This window comes from Plodia interpunctella, chromosome 10 (genome assembly GCF_027563975.2).
Source record: "Plodia interpunctella isolate USDA-ARS_2022_Savannah chromosome 10, ilPloInte3.2, whole genome shotgun sequence".
Taxonomy (NCBI): domain Eukaryota; kingdom Metazoa; phylum Arthropoda; class Insecta; order Lepidoptera; family Pyralidae; genus Plodia; species Plodia interpunctella.
The window spans coordinates 338588-361071 of record NC_071303.1 but is presented as its reverse complement, the minus strand read 5'-3'; the positions used below and the strand labels follow the sequence as shown (position 1 = coordinate 361071).

The 22484-nt window shown below is 35.7% G+C and overlaps 1 long non-coding RNA gene across 1 annotated transcript in view; it reads right to left on the bottom strand.

Annotated features, from left to right (window-relative positions):
- Window positions 1–22484, bottom strand: part of LOC128672925 (uncharacterized) — a 52300-nt gene that overhangs the window by 7202 nt on the left and 22614 nt on the right. The gene's annotated exons all lie outside the window — the stretch shown is intronic.

The following is a 22484-nucleotide window of genomic DNA, read 5'->3' as shown; positions in this document are numbered from 1 at the left end:
TTCCGCCGCTTCTTCTTCACCTGCGCTTTGAAAGTTGGCAGTAGACTTAGTATATTTAAGTACTTAGTAATTTTTATAATTAATTTAGTAATTTTTTGATCTTAATAAGTGATGTGTATCATCCTAAATTGAAAAAAGAATTTTGAATTTGAACATATGGAGGGCTCATATTCGGCGGGGGCGAGACAAGGTTGCGCGCCATCTCATTTTTATCAATTTATATCGTCCTTCCCAAGTTAAAGTCCAATCACTTTGCAAGTGTATATGTGACGTGCAAATATCTTCCGAAATGCGCCTTCATCAGCTGATGCTTTACCAAGATTGATCTGATCGGCTAACGACTGTTTGCATGTGTCTTGCATCCTGCATCCGGCCGTCCGGCGCTGTGCTGATTGCTGATTGTGTTAACTGGCTCGTTACTGCCCACAACATAATACGTATTTATATGGCTATACTCGTATTAATGGCATACAGACACATTTGTCAAAAGTTCTAAATAAAAAAATCTAATTTAAAATGGCGGCTCTGAACTCTAAATCCGGAGATAGATTCAAATCACTTAACCGATTATACTGTAGCGACGAACAACCAAGTGATTCTACAAGGGTTACATTTTTACCTTCTGAGGCTTAACACGAAAAGTACGAACTACTTTAAATTTTGTAACTTTAGATGAAAAAACAATAGGGTTTCGTTACTTTCTGTTTCTCGACGCGAGTCAAATGTGGCGGGTCGGCGGCGGCGGTTCGATTCCGTGTGTCATCTGCGCAAACATCGCTGGGCACGTAACCGTGTTTGTTAATAATTCATTGTAGTGTGTGACTTTACTGTTTTACAATTTTGATCTAGGGTGATTCTGAAGTAAAAAGAAAAGAAATATAGCCTACCTAACCATAAATATACCTTTTTGTTACTGTAACAAAGGCTTGCTCATTCTATGGCAATTTCACTTTTCACCATCGAATCGATTCGAAAATTCCAATGACATTGTGTGGTTATCGTTGCGTCACAATGGCGCAATGTGATTGTTTCGCTGCGTCTCACTTCGAATCGATTCGATGGTGAGAAGTGAAATGCTAACCCGCACTTCGCCCACTGATCCATTGAAGTAATTAAGTCAACACAATGTAACAAAAGACTGTAAAAGTAGTTGAAATTACGCAGTACGGTATCAAGTACGTGAGCCACACGGGCACGTAGTTCCGTCCACAGAGTGATCCATCACTCCTGATTGGAGGAGCCGGTGACAGCTATTGGTTAACTGTGGGAAGACTGGGACGCAGTCAGGGTCCAAAGTCGACGGGATCAATCAGAAGATTCTTTCCTTACAATTGTTTACTTCGTGGCTGAGGGCTGAGGGTCAAACCCAACGACTTTCTTGTTAATATTAACGGAGTGATATGCCGTTGTCTTCTCCATACACCAAATGATAAAATATCGGGATTTAGATAAAGTGAAAAATAATCAATTTTTCTCTTTATTGTTAATCTTCCATTTCGCACGGCCGTCATCATATTTAGACGTCATACCATTGGCATACCGTCTATGACGGATCAGTTTGTTGCAGTAGCAATTGCGCATACTTTTTGGCGGCTTCTGCCAGTCGTAGAGGCATTTCTCATGTGGCCACCACGATAATAATGATATTAAATTATTCCGATTCCTGTTTTAAGAATTAGTTACACATATGTACAATCTATAGTGTCGTTAGTAACATGATTATAATACCAAAGTACATAAACTCGTTCAATGCATGACCATAAATCAAGTAAAAATACCATGTCATTTCCGAACGATGTTGAATCTAGCCACCCGCGTTCAGGAGCCATGTGATTGAGTCCACAGTTTACATTCAACAACCACTGGTTTGTTATTTCCACACCTCCACAAACCCATAACAACACCATAACATCTCAACTACCTCACCAAATAACAAGCTAAACCCAACTTTGACACCAAAATTATAGAGGTACTATTACTTTGTGTTCTTCTTTTGTTTAATCAACCAACTGGCCAGTTATATTTGACAGGTTTATCGACTGGATGGAAATGGACTGCGGAACGTTGACTCGGGTATTCGATACAATCGAATCGATATAGATCGCGTGAGACGATGATCGGAATCGTTATAGCGTTTACAAATGCATACTGCGTCGACTATTTGTTGGATTTGCTGGAAAATGGTTGTGTTATCGATTTCGTGATAACGATATGGATTATATTTAATAGAATTGAGATATAAGAGCATGTAGGTCGATTTCAAAGAATTGTAGTCAAATAGCATTCGATATGAATAAACAAACTAACCGCCCATGTCCATATCAAGTTTTTTGGCTATAGAGGTTATGTTTTTAATAGAGCATGTAGAACCATTCTTCATCCTTGGGATGGCTCCATTGATATCAGATTTAAGACAAACAACCGACCATTAACCTGTCCGGCAGACGGATCGCTTCCTGCCGGACCGGACCGTACAGTATGGATGATAGAAAGTGTATATTGTGCTGAAAGATCGAAGTACTTGCTCGTTACTAAGATTCTACACATACAAGCTTTCCTGACATAAAAGGAATATTTTTCTTTTACACTTAGTTGATTATTTTCTGACAAAACTACAATCAACTTGTAGCGTTGTATTATACAAAAATGAACACATTAATAACTAAAACAAGAAATCAACACAAACAACGGTGGAGTAAAGTGCTTTAAAAGGAATCTTGGGGACAAATAGATTTGAACCTGCAGCTTTCGACCAAAAGACAACATATCTTGGCTACAACTTAAAACAACTTCTTACCAAAAACCAAATTCCGAACAACCCAATATTGCGACCCACGTCAGCTGCCATGTCGCATGTCCAAATTGAATTTAGGATTCGGGCAAAATGTCCGGATCTATTACCGACAGGCGGTGTCGCCGTCGTATCAATTTCTAGCCAAATTTCATATTTACCGGCTCTGCGCTAAGGGTCTTGATGGTGGATGATTGGGTGCGACTTTTGAAGCGGAAATACATTTATATAATAAAAAGGTTGGATTGAGAAAAAAAAACAGATATTTCGAGATCGCATTGGGACGTGTTGCTCTCGGATTTGAACAAACTAATCCCTATTTTTATTCCACACTCATTGTTGAATCACTCATTGTTCCACACTAATCGTGAGAGTACTTACCTAGTATGTTAAAATGTATGTAAAGTTATTGTAGATTACAGGTTGATAGTAGTATGTTGAAGCTCCTTCTTCACCTGCGCTTTAAAAGTCGCCGGGTGCGTTGCACCATGGTTGCACCAGTCAATTTTGACGTTAACTTATATCTGCATGAAAAACGCGAAGTACTCCATTGTATCTAAACGACGGTAGCACGCAGGTTAAACTTAACGTCATAGTTGACTGGTGCCAACATTTAGTCAATTTTTGACGTAAATAAGAGTAATCATCATAAGTTGAATAAAAAATATTGAATTTGAAAACTAGACTAGACAATAAGCGACTTAATATTCTAGAATCATCACCAATTGAATGACGTCATCAACTAATCGTTTTACCGCATTGACATTTGATCAGCGTGCACGAGTTGATCACGCACGTCCGAGTGGCAGCCACAAATAGCTTTTTATTTAAATAAGTATAGATTTATGTCTGACTGTTCACATTGCGCAGGCGACGGCGGGACTGGATCCGCCATAAATTGCTACTTGCATGAAAATGTAAACTCTCATTGTCAAAATTCAAGTTCTACTTCTTTTAATTTATCTTTCCGATTGTTCTGAATCTTTTTGTGATTTTGTTGAATGAAAATTAAATGGTTTTAGCTCTTTGTATTAAGTTAGCCCTTTGTACCAATTTGGTAATTAAATTTTGAATAAATACATACATAAATTAAAAGACACAATAGACGAATGTATCGCAACAGTAGATACTCAACAATTACACAAATTTAAATTAATCACATTCCGAAAATGCGGTCTACTCTTTTTAAAACATTTTTTTTAAGTCTGTGTTAGAGGTTAATGCATAAATTGATAGTAAGTAATCACATTACTGTAACATTACTACTAGTAGAAAGAAATACAAGTTCGGTATAGAGGTTGCTTGAGGAGTGTGGAGAATCACCAAACTACACAGTTATCCCAAAATACCTTCACGAACAAAAAAACAATTATTTTTTTACTCGTGTACCTACAAAACCGCAAGAGCTACCAAATACATAAACAAACAGACATCGTTACAAAATAAAGGTCAGAGTCAGTAGGCCGACACAACATTCACAGGACGACATCTACGATTCTTTCATGATTGTTTATGAGATGTGAACCCCTGACCCTTAAATTTGGCCGTATCTATCCTGCCAACTTACATCCACATCTACTCTACTTCCTATGACAAAGGAGTAAGGTTTATTTTGAGTTAACTGAGAGTAGTTGTGTAAATAGGTCAGGTTTGATCAAATCGCTGTTCAATAAGCAAGGAGTGTCGTAAAACTGTAGTATGTTTTCATTAGGAATGTGATAATAGACGTTTGGTCCTCGCTGGACGGCCCGCAGATTTTCTTTTGTTTTGAGGAAAATATGGTCGCTTCGCCCATAAATATATTACAACCAAACGATACGTCTCGGACAGTATATGTAATGACAAAACAACGCTCTTTCTATAGCTATAATATTTCGATTATATGTTAAATTATAATGTCGATAAAGTATATACTGTTTTGACTAGTGGTACCGGTAAATAAATGTATCAGTTGTAAGTTAATATAGCTTAGATTAAAAATCCCCTAATTACTTGGAGTCGACGCCGGCTCGCGAGGAATGCCGGACAGACAGACAGGCGGCCAATTAGTTGCGATACGACACCGTGCTCTGTTTATTATTTAAATGGAATCTGTTGAAAGCATGGATTTTCAGGCATTTTTGAGCTAACTAATTTCTGGCTTTAGCTGGTAAAGCAAGAGAATTATGGAAGAACAAAAAAGGACACTTTTACCCAGCAACGCGACATAGCGCCTAAACAAATTTCTTCACATGTATACAGAGTATTTTTCAAGATAATGCCTTAAGCATATTTTACATTTGTCATCATATTTTTCAGCTCATTTTATTTGTTTTTCCAAGGACGTTGGACGTTCCATTCATTTTTATCGCTAAGTACATACATTCAAAATTTAAAAAAATACGTTATAACGCCAGAGCACAGCACTAGCATTTGGTGTTTTGACATTGACAATGACAAGTCCTCCAAAGGTATCGTGTATAAATGATGGAGCCATAAAATTAAAAAGTAAAGTGACATTGAGATATGCACTGTGGTAGAAGAACTTTTGAAAGTTTTCTATTTTGATCACAGGGTTAGTTGTACAAGCATTTCATCTAAAAGTTAAAAAAAAACCTAAAAATAATAATAATTAACTGTTGAAATAAAATAGTAAATCCAAATATAAATGGCCACGGGTAAAAAAAGAAAGAAAAAAGAATGCCAGTAGCGGTTAACACCAGAGCAGCCATTTTGAGGAGACAGCGTGTTTACTCCGAGCCGCAGTGTCTCGTTACTGCTTTAATTACCAGCCTCACAATAAGGGGACCATGAGTAAAGATATTACTAGAGATTCAGCAATTGGTACAATTGTAATTTGAAAGTTTGGATGTTAGTAGTGTGTGAGGATATGTACCTATTTTACTTAATTACGCAAATTGTACTGGATGGTTTGCGATGAAATTTGGTACACGGGTATATAATCTAGAACAGCAGCAACTACGGTTAGGGGAATGGTGACCCCAAGCGGAACTAGTACCTAGTTTTTGTCCGTATATCTGTATAGAATTCCGGGTTTTATCAACTGAAACATTTTTTAAACTTAAGTCTAAAATGATGATTCCTGTGTTGTTCAGGTTCCATTGTAGATTTGACTAAGTAATGATTTAAAAATGGATTTGACTTGTGTGAAAAATCTACGAAACAAGACTGTATTTTCTGCTGCAATAGTATAAAAAAGGCGCCATTTTTGTCCGAATATCTTTACTCAGTGCCGGCTGCAATGCATGCCGATGAATCTTGATGCCGTCTCAAGTTTACGAAGGCGTTAACTCGGCGATTAATTAATTCCACATGACACCGGTTTAATTACATGCATACTAATTTGTTAATTTTTGATTGCCTGGGACAGATATGTCACTTCGTCTTTGTCTATTTGCGTAGAAATGTTTTGGATGTTGGTGGTCTGAGAAATGCTAAAAGCAAGTTTATATTGTTTGTATTTATCTGTACGACAATGTCTATACTAGTTGCGCCCGGGGTTTTGCTCCCTTGGGAATTTTTGGCCGTCCAGTAGATTTTGCGTGAAAGAAAAACAAACACATCTATACATACATCCTCACAAACTTTCACATTTAAAATATTTAAAGGATTAGTAGAATTTATTTATTTATGTATACTTTATTGCATTAGAATGTGCTTATTGTGCTTAGATAGAACATAATTTAAAAGTCAACCTTTGTGTCGTACAGAGAAGATAATGTGGGTTCAGCTAAGTATATCGCCATTATATTATACATTTTATTCAAAAATATAAGCTCGACTGAAAATAGTAAATGTGATAAAATTTTCTTACAAAATTTAAGAACAAAAAAAATCTTGTAATAAAAAAGACGATAACTCTAGAAAGATAATTTTGAAATTAAAATAACCCAAAGCTAGTATATTAAGTATATTTTTATGAAGTCTCGCCGCCTGCGATGGTAAATTAAGTGAAAATAAAAAAATCATATAGCAAGGGTCTGATCTCGATACGGTTTATAGGGTCCTTACGGGACAATGTGAGTGAGCAGGGTAGATGGCTGCTTCGTGTACTTTTACGGCCAAATTTTACTATGATACCCGGATTTTCAAATACCCGGATCGCATGATATCCGGTTGGGTACGGTTTTATTATTGTTGCATAGATCTGAAATGACATATTTTTTTATAACAAAATTATTCCAGCCTTATTCGGATATTACTCAACATAATTTTATGACAAACCACCATCATAATGTATAAAAATGTTATTCTGATTTGTGTGCCGAAATAAATTTAATCGAATTAACATAACTGTCACCTAGACCAGGTCACATTTTATTAGGATTATTTGTAAAATGTAATATATATGTAAGACTAGCGGCCCGTCTCGGCTTTGCTCGGGTAAAAACATAATAAATTATACACCTAAACCTAAACCATAATAAATTATACACCTAAACCTCAGGAACCACACTATCTATTGGTGAAAACCGCGTGAAAATCCGTGCAGCACTTTTTTAGTTTATCACGAACAGACATACGGTCGTAGAAGAGGACTTTGTTTTATAATTATGTAAGTAGTAGTACAACAACTATATCCGGGTAGCTTTACACCAGGTTAAATATATATCCGGATTAATACAAGTTCTATTTAAAACAAACTTTATTCCAAATAACCTACCACACTAAAACTCGTTCGACATCACAACTATCACCCGGGTCAATACCCGGTTCACTCGCGCCCGGCTGCCGTGTAAACCGTGCAAATGGCTCCATTGTCCGCTCGCAGGGTTTAAGAGCCACCTGATGGAATTTCGGGGTACGTGTTATGTGCTTACGGTGCCATGAGTGTGTTTAGAGGTTTAGTACCGGTTGTTAGACACCCGGGTATTCCTTTATTATGTATACGATCGCTTTGCATGACACTAAATTCCGAATTTATGCACTAACTTTTGTCCTAGGGTTCATGTTTCAATTTCTTTTGTTCGTACGCATATAAACAAGGTTTTTTATTGAAGAATCAATCTGCCTTGATATGACCGGAGATTCCATTAGGTATAAGACTTTTCTTATTTCAATAATGGATACCTATAATAATTCTAATTTTTGAATTGTTAATAAGGATGTTAGTTAAATCTCACAGTGATTAGTCTTGGCTTACCTATATATGAATAGGTTGTATACTGTTTTTAAAAACTTCATGTATGTATCACAAAGATGTAGTAAAACTGACACAAAGATTTCCAAGAAAAATAGAATAAAGTTGTATCTAGATACGACAATACTTGTAACGTATTCAAACGACGAGCCGAAGCGTTCTAAAGAAACCTAGCATTATACATACAACTATATTCTGTTGTTCTTTTCATCTGCTAAAATAAACAAATTTAGACTTTAACCGGTTCACAGTAGAGTTAAGAATTGATCGTGTTGAACCAGTCACCCAAATCGCCTTTTTTCCATCAGTGTTACCTTGAAAAATAACGTCAACAATTCCCGAGGAACAAAACGTCGGCAGGGCGCCTTCACGGCCTGAAACTACTAAAAAATGCACAAACACTCTCAAAGTCCTTCAAGGCTCGAGGGGTATGAAAATTTAACCGGCAGCGGCCGGTTACAGGTGGCCGGTAAATTCCGGCGGAATCCAGCGCCAACCGGATAATACCGGTATTACTATGCCCGGGGCGCGCGTTTCGCGATATTTTAATGTTGCCTCCTTATCCTCTCTCGCGGCACTTATACTTTTTCTTGTGGTCTTGACTTTCCTGGAAATATTTCAAGACGCTTATATTATGATCTTGCGGAGACTTGCCTTGAGACGTCTAATTTTGTCAATGGTTTTGTTAAGAAAATTTCAGTGATATTGAATGGAGCGTAGAGGTGACTTTTGAAGCAATATTTTTAGTTTCGATTTTTAAAGTGGCATTCATACCAAATAACAAAATAGGATTTACAACGTTTTATGTTAAATTATCGCAACTGTTGGCTTTGTTTATCCCGCAAGATACGCATATAGACGAGGTACTTTATCCGGATATTAAATTGACTTTAATTATTTTTCAACCCGGGTGAAGAATAAAAAAGAACCGCTTTAAATCCGGATTTGTGAAATCACGATTGTAAATATATAACGTTGTGAAAGTGATATTCCATGGCTGGCCGTACTTAGCACGAAGGGGGTACAAGGGTACAAGTTTGCGGAGTAATTAAGATAGGGGTAATTGGCTACCTTTTTTTGGCATTTCACAACTTCTGCCCACTGTTCCGGCGTCTTAATAAGTGACTCAGAGTTATTTCTCGTTTCTCACAGAACACGAGGACTTAATACGGGAAATAAATTATGATTTTATGAGCAATGTCGGTAAAGTAAATAAATTATGATTTTATGAAAATCACAACACAGTAAAAGATTCCAGCGCCAGAGAAAGATGTCAATGATGATATGAATTGAAAGGGAGTCTTTGATGGCACGTGCTCATACCACTAGCTATAAAAATGGGAAGTGCATGTACCTAATATCTTATTATTTCAGAAAATACATTGAAATTAATAGCCTTAGCCATGTTATTTATTACAAAAAATTTAACAATGAGACTTTCTTGACTAAAACAAACTAACGAACATCATACGTTATATAGCTTATAACACATCTGTTTTTATGATTAAGTTTAACTTAACCATTAACGTCAGTCGCAAATTGTAATGTTCAAGATCATGACAGGATTTAGTGGAAGCCGTAAGGGATTTAGACAAATGGCTCCGTTTTAATTTCTCTGGATTATTTTATGCGCGAATTCTGTTATTTAACTCGGGAAACAAGTTTAATTGTAAAGCGTAAACTTATTACACAATTTAAGTAACGAATAGGTAGACGTCTGTTTCATACATAATTTGAATCAAATCAAAATCAAATAATTTATTCAAAAAATAGGCACTAGATATTATTTGCGGTCGTACACTAGCTGTAAGTTATGTTAGATTTCTGTAGGCGACTTGAACAAAATGTGACACCAGTTTTAGAAACTTAACCCAATAAAACTACTGATAAATTAAAAAAAAAAATGCCGTCATTGAATACGGCCGTGTCGCACAAACTTTACGGGCCGGGGTCGATGGGCCCGAATCCCGAAATCCCCCAAATCCCGCGCCGAACGTGACCCCGATCTTGATTTATTCCCGACGTCCGCGAGCTTCCAGACTATGTCTGATACTAAGACTGTAAGTAACTCGGTAATTTAAATTACCATTCCTGTCTAAGACATAAAGAAGGCTGTACAGTGAAGACGAAGAAATTTATTTGTATGGAGTCTCCACATACTACATGCCAATACATTTTGGCATGCATGTAGACTTTCATGGAATATGCAAATCGTAGTATCCAAAGAAAACTAAAGACGACGACGAGATAGCGAAGCCAAATGGAATGGAAAAATTGTTTATACAACTTCCCGGCCCGTGTCATGCGACGCGGCACATTAGGCCCTATAAAATCGGGCACTGTTGCACTGTGTTCCGTTTAAGAATTTCCCTTTCTTATATGAGCGAAACGAAAGTTATTACAAAGTCTAGTTTCCTTTGTCTATAAACAAGGTCAGAAGTAAAGCACTAGAAACACTTATCGTCTTATTCAAAAAAATTCTAAACAAACCGAACAAACCCTGTTTTCGGGAAACTCAAAGCTTCGATATATTAAAAGCCAATTATTGGAAACAATCGCCAAAAGTTTCTAATGAGGGCCCCGATGATTTTAATTTGCGCTCAAACTATGCTAATACATGCAAATAGTTGCCAACTAGCGCCGCCATGCGGCTCCAACCGGGAACTGTTTGCCTGTCCCGAGGGACGCATAATTTTGAGACAAAAAGTACCCTATATGCTAATAAACACAGAGATAGTGGTTCTCTGTGAAACTTTTTCGATTAAACGATCTTATTGGTTCTGTGAGGGCGTTGTATTGTACAGGTAGGTATAAAAACGCAAACTCTTTTTTCACAGAGAAATAAAGTATACTATAGCTTTATTATATCTTGTCACTATAACTTTATTTACAACTAAATGTTGTCATAAAATATAGCCTATAGCAATTTTGGATAATGTACCTTTTTAATGGCGAAATAATTTTTGAAATCGGTTTGGTAGTTTCGGAAATTATCCGCCAAAAACATACAAACTCACAAACGCTTATATTCTCTTTATAAAAATAGTATAAATATAACAACAAAGACAGAACGAGCCAAAAAATACTTTAGCTTATAGTATTGTTTTGTCTTTTCTATGAATAAGAAGGAAAGCGTTTTTCTATAGGCAAATATAAGTATGTATTAGGAGAGGAATTATGCAAACTCTATCTTAGAAAAAGGTTAAATATAGTTATAAACATATGGCCAAAATCTTTGGTCAGCAATAAATAAAACTATGTAGTGGTAATTTAATGAAATTATATTGACTTTTCCAAATTAACAATGAATTTTTTAAAAAAAAGAACATACAAACAATCGGCGGTAATATTAGTATCTGTCATTGTGTGAAAGAAAGAAAGAAAAATATTTTATTTGATATCACAAACTTAAGTATTTATATAAAGGATTTCACAATTTGGGCGTATTTGTGTATACCAAAAAGGCTTCCTCTCAGCATAATGTTGCGGTGATAACCACAACGCTGGTCTTCCGAGGACACCTTTACAAAATTAAATTTATATAACTACTTAAAAGTTTAAAACAAAAATATAAAACAAGCACACTAGGGAGGCGCTACACTGTGTCTAAGTACTAAGTGTGAAAAAATATTTAAATCAAGAATAAAATGTCTTTCTTTTTTATCGGTGGCCAGCAAAACATTAAACTTGGACAACACAGATAAAAGCAATATAATGTTACAAATCTATAAATTTTTTTTCGTAAAAATATCACTAAAAATATAGCCGTATTTGTTCAGCAAAAGCTGACGAAATCGCGAAAATGGAAAAGTTTTAAATAATCGTTCGTTAGTTACGAAATTAAACTTACAGAAACAGTTATTAAACTCCGCTGGAAACTATTAGTTTTCACGAGTTAATTCAGAACGTTTATAATTCCAGTCGGACAGCGACACAAAATAAAGGCAGATAATTCGAGTAAAAATACTCAGATCAGAGAGCCGGTAACACGAAGTAAGTTTTTCTAGTTTTATGAATAGGTAATTATGAGATAAATTTTGAATACATTTACGAAAATAATTAAGTTAATTGATAGTTCATTACTAACAAAAATCGGACTATTCGATATTAATCTAATAGTCAATTATTATTTCCATGTTATATTATACCTTGAAATCTAGCAATCTGCCATCTAGCAGAGTGAAAATGGCAGTGAACGAGATGTGAACTGTCAATGAACGAGGCGAATGAAAAGAACAATATGGTGATTCAAATTCATTAACGAATAAATAGATAGATATTTGTCATCTAATTATTTATGTCAATTTATATATTTTTATCAATTTATGATTTAGGTATCTATCCCCTATATATTTCGTGCAGCGGGCGTAGATAGCGGAAATGAGGTGTGCTTCCGCCAGACCGCCGCTTCCGGTGTAGAGCTTCCGGTGGGCCCCACTAGCCATTGTTACGCGGTTGTCTAGGTGAGTGCGAGGCTTTCAAAATAGGAAATGAGTAACCTCTAAACAAAAGTAGTTTTAACAGAAACATTGCTCAATACCATAAGTAATACAAGAACTTCAATTAATAAATTAAAATCTATTATCTCAATCTCAAATTCAAATTCAAATTAATTTATTCAAAAAACAAACACAAAACATATATAAAAAATAAAACTAGGTAATAAAAATAAAAAATAAAACTTTACATTGTGCTCGCAATTTGAAAAGGACCCAGCTCAGCATATGTTGTTTACCCCGTGCGAGATAATCTCAATTAAATCTTTTTAATCAGACGAGTACTTTGTTTCTAGAAATAAGTTTAAACATATTGTAATGCTTTCTACAATTGTAGAGATTGCTTAGAGATGTCATGTAAAATAAAATGTTACTTATTTCGAACCGCGCACGCAAACGAAGTCGCGGGCACAGCTAGTACAATAATAAACTCACAAGTCACTAACTACCGTACGACCATCACCAGTAGAAAGTGTTAGTGTGAGTCCCTGACTCCCATGAAACTTTGATATTCAGAAACTTGTTATTCCAAGTTCACAGACACATTGAGGTTTAGGTATTATAACTTTACCTGTGCGAAGCCGGGCCGGGCCACTAGTAGTGAACTAAATAGTGAACCAAAAGATTGCCTTTTTACGTTCTTACTATAAAAATAATAAAATAAAATGCGTATATATCAGGCAGAGCCCATAATATTAGTAATACAAAAACTTAAATTCTATGTTAGTAATAAACACGATAATTAATACTAGTATCTTTGTCGAGCTGGATGCGAGTCCAGTGCAACATAATACCACTGTCCACATCTAGCCTCGCCGATGGAGCTGCTCCTCACCCGATAAATCAGAGAGGTTATCCGCTTCCTAATAATGGCTGAAAAGCTATCCACCCCAGGCTCAGCTAGCATCCCTGAAGCACTGCTGTAACGTCGCAGGCCCAACAGTCCCCGGAAGGCATTATTGAACTGATATTATTCAAACATACTGAAAATACTTCCATGCGATGGCACCTTAAACATACAATTTCATAAATTACAAACCATTCTAACAAATTAGGTAAACCACAGACGAAACCTGTTCCAATTTATTGGCGTCAATTTGTTCGCGGTCGATATCACTGTGAAAAATACCGGGATCTGGTGAAAAATTACACGTTTGTGGAGTTACGATTGAGGTAGCTGGATCTTTACGATGTCTAGTACAAGCATAGGCTCTGTGTGTGCGGTAATCTACGCTAGTCCTTCCCAAATTGCTTTCCCTTGGGAACCTTTTCGATGCTTTATTCTTCTTCCTGACGCGTCCATGCCTTTTATTTTTTCTCCACAAAAACAATTTGTATAACAAATTGTTAGTCATTTTATTAATATGTAAAATTAGACAATGATTGGTGGACTGGTAAATATATAAAATCAAATTTATTATAAATTTATTCAATATTTTTTTAATTTCATCTATGTGAAAAAAGTGAAACGAAGTGTATCCAAGCGTAGCCGCAATCTTACGCTACTTACACAATGAAAGAAAGATGAGACAATATAACAAAAATATATTACTTAGATCCCAACTAATATTATAAATGCGAAAGTAAGTTTGTTTGTTAACTTGTCACACATTATCTACTAGACCGATTTTTATGAAATTTGGTACACGGGTAGAAAATAACCTGGAATACATAGGGTACTTTTTATCCCGAAATTCCGCGAGCGCAGCTAAAAAAATAAAATCAATGAATAAGTTGTTTTACGGTATTACATTTAAATAAATACATACGACGGGTCAGGCTACTGAATCACGGCCGCAAAGTGCCCGATATAACTCTTAACAAATGCGCCATTTTTCCAGAGAACCCGATATTTTTCACAGCGATATCGACCGCAGACAAATTGGTGCCGAACGTTGGAAGAGGTTTCAAAAATTTGGTTTACGTAATTAAATTTTTGATCTCATATAATTTCATACTTGTTTGTATTCATTATATGAAAGAATGACAACAACCTAGGAGCATATTTATCATATCCTGTTAATATTATAAATGAGAAAGTTTGTGAGATGTGTATGGATCTATTTTCGTCATTAGTTATTCAGCAATCGCACACACGTTTGTAAAAAATGCTTACAATTGTTTTGGTTTTTGGAGCAAAATGTATTCTTTCTTTTTTGTAAAAATTGGCAGAGTGTATCGAATGTATTCTTGGAATGTAGTCTTAGGTGATGTATACTTGAATATATACATTACATGGAATATGCCAGGTTATTTTTAACTAAAATCCAAAAATATCTAGAGTTTTCGTGTTGTTTTCGAAAACAAACTCAAAGAAATGCTACCGATTAACACCGACGCACATCGTTATTTCTGTCCGCGTCACCTCACCATATCCAAAGCACATGTAAAGTTGTCGGAATATCCAATTGCATTGGGATAAAACGTCAACAATATTGTATTACCCAATAAATTCTTGGACAAAAAGCGCTGATAATAAAGACCAAAATTGAATATCCTGAACATTTAACACTGTTGACACCAACTTGTTTTTGCCGTTTTGAAAACAGATTGTAGCTGTTATTGTAATGGAATAAGGTATTGTTGTTTATTTTTATATGTGGTATTTGTGTTGGAGTTGGTGTCGTGTATATTTTGCCCCGAAGTTTACGATCTGATACAACATTACGCAAAAAGAAAACGACTTGAATATTTCATTGTAGATGACAAGTTATAAGATTAGGGCGTACAAAATATTAATTGAGTCGCCATCAGAAGTCAAACAGTAAATACACATATTTTACAGCGTCCTGACACCTTTCATTTTCACATAACATGAAATAGAAATTGTAAGATTAGAAATCTTAAATCTTATTTACTAGTACAATTTACCCAGATTCATTGTGAACTCGTCCCAATTATACTAACACAATTAAACAATTAATTATGCACACTATTGTACTTAAAAATATGCAGATAAAGTACCATGCTTTTCTCTTAGCTCCTTTGATTGACTTTTACAATCTCCGCGAGAGCCGGAGCAGCTGTCGCATACTATGTTTTTCTATCGCTTTCAGACCAGCATGGAAAAAAATATTGGCTTTAAAAATTCTATTGGGCTCCATATTTTAACATAAAACTGCTAATTCAAATTGAACAGAACTTCTGACTTGGACCCCACGCTGTTATTGTGCCTTACAAATTGCAAGACAGACACATAAAATCAGAAATAAAATGGCCAACAGAAGAACACATTAGAGGACTTTATTACTCGCGCGATATGGACCCACAGACATACAAACAGTCACTAATGAAATTCCACGGCTTCTGTCGCCATTTGCCCTCATTAGAACGGAAATATAAGATTTTGTTATTGGTTAAAAACTGGCAATACTTGATAATGCTATTCTTTATTTCTTGTTTTGAGATTCTGGTATAAACTTATGATTTCTGGTATAAACTTATGATAGTCCTAGCTATTGCCCTCAGCTCCGCCCACTGAAACCCATGTTAGACCTCGGGTCATTTACCGCATATCTATTGCAAATTTCATCAAAATAGACCCAGCGTTTTAGCCCTGAAATCGTAACAGACATACATTCGCATTTGTGCATAGCTGCGATTGTTTGCACTCCATTGATTGATAAAATTATCAATTAAAGTTAATTATAAACAGGTGTACCGTAACTCGGTGACAGCTACAGGACTTGATGCGGATTCCACTGTGGGGTAGAATATTTTTTGAGAAAGATTTATTTTATATAATAGGGGTATTACGATAAACAACAGAGTGGCTCAAAACAGTCGCTAGTTTAGAAAATAGAAAACGTAATAACAACCTAAAACGCATTTACATCATGATTTAAGAGAAGTTCACGAGGCGCTTATATTTCGCAGGCCAATGGACAAATTGCAGAAATTTTTAGTGAAAAGGAAAAATATCTCACGGACGGTCGGTCGGTGGGACAAATTGGAAAAATCTGGAAAATGAGGAGCGATGCACTTGTTATGCAATTTGATGATAAGTGCGCGTTTCCATTGCGGATATGCACAATATTTTTTTAAAGTCCATACTTAGCTTGGAAATAATAGAACCACAAATTATGCAGGCTTGACGTTAGCAATGGTATGTCAACATGATTATGATTTATGTTTTTATATTGCGCTAGCTGCGCCTTGGGGCTTCGCTGCCGTGGGAATTTCGGGATAAAACATACCCTATGTGTTGTTCCAGTTTATATTCTACCCGTGTACAAAATTTCATAACAATCCGTCCAGTGGATTTTGCGTGAAAGAGTAATAAACATAGATACACACGTACATCCTCACGAACATTCGCATTTACGAGTATAATATTAGCAGGATTATCCGGTTTCCATCACTTCCATGATGCAAATTTACAAATATAGTTTTTTTAAAAATTTAAATTTTTGTTTCAAAATCAATTTGGGTTTACCTAAAAAGCCAAATACATTGTTTGCCCAATTTTCTTTTAACTTTATCAATAATGGCTAGCAGCAAAAGGTAATAGTTTTTCACGTTATCGTGCCATACAACAATGAACGCGCGCTTTCGCTTGTCGCTGCAGATGAAAACTCTAGATTTGATTGATTGCTAATTCGGTCGTTGCCCTCTGCAGAGACTCAGTATTTCATAGCAAGTATATTTCACTGTTTAAATAAGTTTCTTTCGGCGTTTCTTCTGAGCAATGGTCGGCCAGAAAGTAGTTTAAAGCTTTTTGAAAATTGTAATTTGTAATGTCATTTAAAATTTGGCTTGAAAAAGTGTTTATAAAGGTCTAATTTTTAAACAAATGGTATTACATTTACCATTCGTTTAGAAGAATGAGAATAAGTAAGTATAGATGTACTCGTGTGTATTCAATCTGATGATACTTTTAAATTTATTTTTTTTGTCTATTTTGCCCATGCTTTTAACAAGTAACCTTTCATCCTAGTAACACACGTAACTTAAAAACCTGTAATCGGGAAATTCCTTTGCCACCTACACTTATTCGGGCATAAACCGAACAGACAGATGAACTTTTATTTCCACTACTATCATCGAGTGCTAACAACCAAAACGAAGCCTACGGCCGCCACTTTGTCCCGTTTCTCCATTTGACGTGAAACGGGAACAGTTGGCACTCAAAGATATGGTTCGAACTCCATATTGACTACTCTCGATACAAAAGGCGAAACCAAAGGCGAATGAAAATCGAAATGGGAATTGAATTGTTTCATTTAAATTCCTTTTACCAAACTATGTGATTTATTTTACACTAGGTTTTGCCCGCGCATTCGCGAATTTCCCTTCGAAACAAAGTAAAATCTGTGTTTTTGTTATTATTGTAAATATCTCGAATTCTAAGCAAAGTAACGCGGTGAAACCTATAGCAAATTTTAAGTTGACTATCCTCTATACGGCTGTGAATCCCGCATAGAATATCATTGAGTAGTTTATGCGTGATGCGCGGCCAATAAACTTATGAAGATTTAATTTTTATCATGCCAATGCATATCATATAATCCTTATTTGCAGCCAACATTAATCCTGTTCTGTTTCCTACGCCATTCTACAATAACTAATTACGAAAACATTTTTAAGTATTAATATTTAATATTTCTTTCCACACCCTGATATATCTAGATAAACACCAAAATAGTGAATGTTTAGGACAGAGCACAGGAAGCATACCAAGCTCAAAGACAGCAACGTATCAGGCTCCATTATTTTTTACGCGCTAAGATATGGGTGATTTACTCATGTGCGTGCGATGCGATCTGCTGAGTCGATCAGTAGGGTTGCCAGCTTTTTGCAACATTATATTTAGGTATTAGAAGTATGGGTTTCGACGTACGTCAATGTCAAAACCCACAGAAAATAACAGAGCACAACGGAGCCGCAACGTGCAATGGAGCCGGACCCGAAAACAACGCATTTTTAGTAAAAACTTGCTTGATGGCAAGTGCCTCATCGTCTTAAATATTTTTTGCCAAGCACTAACCCTGCCTGGACGCTCGAGTGTTTCCTCGTGTGCAATTAGATAACGTACATGCGGAGTTTAAATGACGTTTGCTGTTTGTGTGCTATGGAGTAAACACTGGATTTTGTTACCGGCTTATTGTTTTTTGTGTTTCAGGTTTGAAACATGAACAGAAATATAATATTCCATTGTTGATCTGTTGCGCTGTAATCACACGTTGAAGGAAACTTCTATGCTATACGTATGTTGCATTCGCTCAAATTTGGAATATCTTAGGTAATATACGACAAAATGATAATTAACGGGATATTGGAGTGATTGGTCAAAAACCTGATCGTTGAAATCGAAGTTTTTTCATCAATTTTCACCAATCGTTTTCGAACGAATTGTCTTAACAATCCATAATCGAAAAATTACGATCGACAGACGCGTTTGATGGACCTTTTTCGATTGTGATTTTTTGTGAATGAAAAATCATGTTTAATAAATAATAATAAATAAATAAATATATTGGGACAAATCACACAGATTGAGCTAGTCCCAAAGTAAGTTCGAGACTTGTGTTATGGGATACTAACTCAACGATACTATATTCTATAATAAATACATATATAAATAAACATCCAAGACCCGGGCCAATCAGAAAAAGATCATTTTCCATCATGACCCGACCAGGGATCGAACCCGGGACCTCTCGGTTCAGTGGCAAAAACCTTACCACTGCGCCACCGAGGTCGTCAATGTTTCTTTTTAAATTGTTTCTTTTTAAATTGATAAACATGATATAACCATTGATAGTCTATAACTTCTGTTTGAGATTGATTCAAACAGAAGTAAGTAGATCTTAATCTAAAACATGTGCAAAAATTAGTGGTGTACATAAATAACCAAAATGAATGTTTCAAGTAGCTTAGATTACGGTAAAATGGTAGCATAAGATTTTTTTTGTAAAACGAAATGGGCAGAAGTGAAGCACAGACACATGTGATACTGGCGACGACAAGTGGCATCCGGCGCGACGAATCTTGCGCAGGTAGGCGCCAACTAGTGATGGCCGCGATTCATATCGATAAGTGGTAAAAGTGCGTGGTCGGCAAGGCTTATAGTAAGATTAGTGAATTGTGGTAAACCAGGTGCTAGACTATAGCCAATAGGAAGTCGCCACATTTATCGATGCACAATAGATTTAAGCCGGCCAGAAAAAGCGGGCCTCTAGTGTCTATACAATAAGTATGTCGCTAATATCTAATTTTAACTTTGTTGCTTTCCCCTAAGTAGTAGTACCCCCTAGTACCTATAAACTTCGTCGTTTGTCCTTCGAGCGTTCGTTTCAAATGGCAATAGAATTACACTTACTTATAAGAATTCATAAACTATTATGCTAAGCGGCAAATAAGCTTTTAAAATATGCTGGTTGTAAAATTTTATTTCTAGTTATTTCAAGTCGTATTAGTATTATAACGATTTCATTGAATACACAATTAAATACATATCACACAATAAAATTACATATCGATAATATTCTTGGAATCAATATTATACTCGCCACGTCACTAGCTATAACATGGTCACTTAAGATGTTATCGCGAAGAACATGATTTGTTATTGAAACGTAACAATAATTCTCGGGACATTTTTGTTTTATCATCTTACTTAGATAAATATTGCTAAATTTACGATAAAAAAGAAAACAAATAAAATATGATGGAAATATGATATTTTTCTCCAATTCCTCAAGGAAAAACGTTTGTTTTTAAAGCGTAGCGTTGTGTATTTTTAGGGCTCCATTTCTTAAATATTAGTTGAAATATTTTAAAAAACGTTAAGGACGGTGCGCACCTTTTTTCGTACAGAATTTAGTGGCTGGATGCGTAGAGAGCACAGTTAATATATACTCGTAAGTCAGTGGTAGAGAGCATGGAAACGCAAACAATTGCAGCAAACCACGCCATTAATATTTTTGCGATACTGAAACGGTAAAATAATGAAACCTTCGTGGCTCTACTGCGATACAGCTGATGTGATTGCGATCGGGGGCTCGAACTGACACAATCAAATATTGTCTATGCACATGATCACGTGGTTTTGTTCGGGAGGTATTACGATCAGTGAGCTTGCCAGTCGGCCTGTACCATCTGCGCTTGATATTATCTGGATTGTGGAGTCGCAGGAAGTGGGATACACCAGAGATTGATAGATACATCATAAGAATTTAAACTTTCCAATTTAAAATAGGTTTTCTCGTGACTGTGACTAAGTGTCATGTTCTTTTAATTGGTGGAGATTGTTTTGGTCCGAGAAGTGTTAATTCTAACTGAACGCGTGTGATCGTTTAAAAATTTCGATTTTATAAAAATCTATATCGATGAATTAAAACACCTCATACGTGCAGACACATGCGAAGTTAATTATTTGAATTGTTATAAGTGGCATAATGACTTATGGTCGTCGCAAAATGGCTATTTAATCAATAGTCAACACGACTACCTAAACGGGATTTTTTTCTAGGACATAACATAAGAGAGTATCAAGAATGCCCGGCATATCAACTCGTATATAATCAATAAATTCCTCATATTTGTGATAAGATAAAAAGAAGGGTCATTCTATTACACTATAATGAAATTAGGTATGTACTTTTCTACAGGTTAGTCAACCTTTGGGGATAGAAGAAGAGTTTAGTATACAAGTGTTAAATAACTTGCGGCTTTGACTAACCGTGTTGCAATTGTGTGTATGTTTGTAAGTGCAAGACAATGTTGCAGAATTAGCACGACCACCCAAGTGCACGAGTTGTGTGTGCGGCTCAGTATAGATCTGCAGGTTCGTATTGGTCATTGGTCACGTTACTCGTAGGGCTGGCAAGCATATAAAATAAAATTTAAAAAGTTTTTTTTTCCACTTAGAATGTTGACGTAATTTTTGTGCTGAAATGTCACAAATCACAGAGAAACGTATGCTAGTATTGCACAAAAATGGATTGTAATGTCTTTATTGTACCTACAAAAACACACGATAAGTAGGTCTTTTGTATATCAGCGATTAAAAGAATATTTTTCAGACAAATAAATGTACATTATTTATGCATTTTTAGTTTTTTTTAATATCATACCAGTAAAATCAAAACCGATTTAAAAATCAAAATGTGTTTTAAACATAGAAATTTACATACAAGACATAATGGTTGACATAAAAGTTGTCTAATATATATCGTACAGTGTCCGACAGCCCTGCTTGCACTTTTGCAGTTGCATTAACTGCGCCTGCGCGGGTGACTTACTAATGCTGTGCTGTGACCACGATTATGACAAATTTCGGGATTTGTGTCCCTATGGACACTTATTATCAAGCAATTATCAAGATTTTTCTTGGGAGTTTTTGGCGCCAATTATTTGCATTTGCGTCTGTTAAGTTATACCGGTAGGAAGTTGGATAACTGAAGGAGTTCAGATGAAGAAGTAAGGTAGGATCTCAGAAGTAATATTTTAATAACTCAACACTGAGTTATAATTCATTGTCGCGCCGCACAGGTAGGCCAAGATCTGCGATTTCCTCTTGGTATCCTGAAAAATCGCTCTAATTTCCTACTCTTTAGTAGATTTTCTGATGTTTCGACCTTTCTTATGTAATTTCAATAAAATACTGTTATCACGGAATTAGTAGGTACTCCGTAAATATTTACTAAATCCATTACTGTCATATATCGATTTTACGCGGGACCCTTTCTAAGTCTATAGAATTTACTAAAGTTTACACTTCTATTGACGCGCACACTCACTCCCTTCTTATATGTTCGGTAATGGTTATGGGTGATATCTCGCTTTTTAAGATTCGTATATAATCGTTTTATACACAATGAGGTTACCAAGATGTAGTCTTCAAAAAAAAATAAAAACCGGGTTGCACTCCGGAAGTGCTAGCAGAAGTGAAAACTTTAATATTAACGTTGTGCATTTTTGACATCTTACGAATTTTCGATCAGGTCACGTGTCCTGACGCGAGTTTGACATTTTTTACCCATCACAAAAAGTGCACAACGCCGCTAAAGAAGTTTTCACTTCAAAAATAATAATACTATACATAACTATGTAG